This window comes from Chroicocephalus ridibundus, chromosome 5 (genome assembly GCF_963924245.1).
Source record: "Chroicocephalus ridibundus chromosome 5, bChrRid1.1, whole genome shotgun sequence".
Lineage (NCBI taxonomy): Eukaryota > Metazoa > Chordata > Aves > Charadriiformes > Laridae > Chroicocephalus > Chroicocephalus ridibundus.
In genome coordinates this window covers 5,580,752-5,583,935 of record NC_086288.1, presented here as the reverse complement: position 1 = coordinate 5,583,935, position 3,184 = coordinate 5,580,752, and positions in this window count along the sequence as shown.

Here is a 3,184-nt window from a genome sequence, read left to right as displayed (position 1 = left end):
TTGCCTGCGTTTGGAAACAAAACCTGTTGCAACGCTTGAAGGTTTTGAGGGTTTTAAAACCTATTTTTGGATTAAAAATGTTGCAGGCTGCTGCAGGAGGGCATTTTATATTCCCTTAAAGACCTATCTGTATCTGAGGGAAACATTTCAGCGGAATCCGTGCGAGCGCTTGGGCTGCCACCCTTCCTTCCCATCGGTAGCTGTCCCCGTGCATCTGTTACGGCCACAGAGTCCATTTTCAGTGATTTATCCCCCTCCCTAGGCACCATCTCTCCTCTCTTTGCCTCTTTCCTTCCCTCTGACCTTTCTCCAGCTTTTTTTATCACGGTTTTGTAGATGTTTCCTGCTGCTCCTCACAGGACGAGCAGCGCTGCCTGTGGTGATGGATGCCAGCACGGGAGCAGAGATGAATCCCGTGAGGAGAAGCTGGGAACAAGAAGCCCGGCTCGGTGGAGGGTGCTGTCAGGTACGTCTGCCTTCCATCCTCAGCAAAAACGCGGTGTCTGCACCACAGAATGCTCCTTTGTCGCCTTTTAGCCTCAAATCCGGGGGCGGCGGGCTCTGCCGCATGTGGACACGGGGAATGAGGTGCCCCACAGAGGCATGGGGTGAGGGTGCAGGGTATGGGGTGCCCTTGGCATGGGCCAGGGATAGAAAGAGGTTGGCAAGTAGCTACCAAATAGTTGTTTCCAATATGAAACTTAGGATAACAATCAAATTATTAGTTAGCAAGTACGTAACTAACTAGCTCAACTATCTCGCTAACCGCTCGTTAATGCTGTTCTCTGGTTTTGCTGCAAGCCTCGGCGTATGAGGTATTTTTCCCAGCAGGAGCGATGTGAGACTTCTGTGTTAACACACAGCCTTTCTCATTTTGTTTCCTCGCATTAAATAATGAGGAAACCTTAACAATCGGAAGGACATACATAAAAGCCGCACAGCGTTTGTTTTAGTGCTGCATCATTACCTCCTGAGACCCAGGACGCACTTTTTCTGGTCATTTTGAACAAGCCACGGGATGATTTTTACGGCGGGTGTTGGTCTCCCTTATGCTCTTGAAGGCACACGGCACGCGCTGTCCTTGGGAAGCTCTCGGGTGGAAAGATTTATCGTCCGCCGCCACGCTGGAGGTTCTGCCTTATGCCAGGGCCGTTAAGTTCTCCGCTGTGGTGCCACAAATGCAGTCAATTTGGTTAAAAATAACCTGCTGGAAACAAATAAGCAAATAAAACATCCAGACGTATGCGAATGGTTCCTGGCGGGCGTCTTTTCTGGGTACTGAAATGGCAAATGATGGGCAATCTTTAAGAGTAGCTACAAAATTCTTTTATATATAGAAAGAGAGGGATCTTTTTTACTTTGCTAAATGTAAATTTTGTTGGAAAGTTCACTTCAGGGATGTAATGTTTTAAACCCTTTGATTTTCTCCTTCACCTCAGGGTGAAGTCCACGAGTCCGGCTGCTTTACCCAGCGGGGATTAAGGAAAACTGTGACCGGCTTTGGCGTTCCCGGTAGAAGAACGTGGAAAAAAAAAAACACCTTAGGGACTTCCCTTATCTTACTCTACTAAAAATTCCAGGAAAGTTTCCCACCAGTGATCTCCTAAAATCCCAGTCCTCGCTGCCTGGGCCAGGCACTTGGAACGCGAGCGTACCCAGTGCTCCAGACCTTAGCAATGTAATAATGTGAGTTATTAAACCATTATCACTATACGTTACTATTACATTCCAGTATAGAGGAAACGGTAAAGCAAATCAAAACACACAGAAGATCAACTGAAGAGCTGGGTACGCTGCAGTAGACAGAAATGTCCGTAGGTCAGTCACAATTTAGGGCTGACCATGAGATGAACGGAGTACCAGACTGTAAGAAAATACACTAATTTTTATTGGTAATGGTTATGTGACTTAATACCGTGCTGTGTTTGTTATGTCACGGTACATACACGCCGTTTTCAGTCGCCCTTGTATAAAATGAAGCATACGAATACTGTAAAATATACATGGTTTAATGCTTACCAGAGCTAGCCAATAAATAGGGCAGTCTTACAATAACACTCCACAAAATTTCGAAGGATTGTGGTGAAGTGAATTAATAACAGATATTTACTGAGACGATTGAAGAAAGACAGGTATTGTTATTACATTCCCAGATGAACAACTGTCCTGCTGCTAACGCTTGGGACCCAACACCCAGAGTGGGTGCAAAACCTTGTAATTATCATAGAATCAATGAATCATAGAATCCCAGGTTGGAAAGGACCTCAAGGATCATCTGGTCCAACCTTTCTTGGCAAAAGCACCGCCTAGGCGAGATGGCCCAGCGCCCTCTCCAGCTGAATCTTAAAAGCGTCTGATGTTGGGGAATCCACCGCTTCCCTGGGGAGATTATTCCAGTGGCTGGTTGGTCTCATTGGGAAAAATTTTCCTCTTGTGTCCAACTGGAATCTCCCCAGGAGTAACTTGTACCCGTTACCCCTCGTCTTTCCCACGTGACTCCTTGTAAAAAGGGAGTCTCCATCTTCTTTTTGGCCACCCTTTAATTACTGGAACGTGGCGGTAAGGCTTCCCCTGAGCCTTCTTTTCTCATGGCTGAACAAACCCACTTCTCTCAGCCTTTCACCGCATGGCAGGCTTCCCAGGCCTTGGATCATCTTGGTAGCCCTTCTCTGGACCCTCTCCAGCCTGGCCACATCTTTTTTGCACAGCGGGGACCAAAACTGAATGCAGTATTCCACATGTGACCTAAGAATCACCGCGTAGAGCGGGATAATGACTTCTTTATCTCTGCTGGTGATGCCCTTGTTGATGGAGCCCAGCATCCGATTGGTTTTCTTTGCCTCAGCAGCACCCTGTTCACTCGTACTGACCTTGCTGGCCACCAGGATCCCCGGGTCCCTTTACACAGAGCTGCTCCCCAGCCAGGTAGATCCCAGCCTGTGCTGCACTCACAGAATCATGGAATGGTGGGGGCTGGAAGGGCCCTCTGGAGATCATCTTGTCCAACCTCCCCTGCCAGAGCAGGGTCACCCAGAACAGGCTGGACAGGAACGTGTCCAGGCGGGTTTGGAATATCTCTAGAGAAGGAGACTCTTCCAGTGCTCTGTCACGCTCAAAGGAAAGAAGTTTTTCCTCACGTTCAGACGGAATTTCCCGTGTCCCAGCTTGCGCCCGCTGCCCCTTG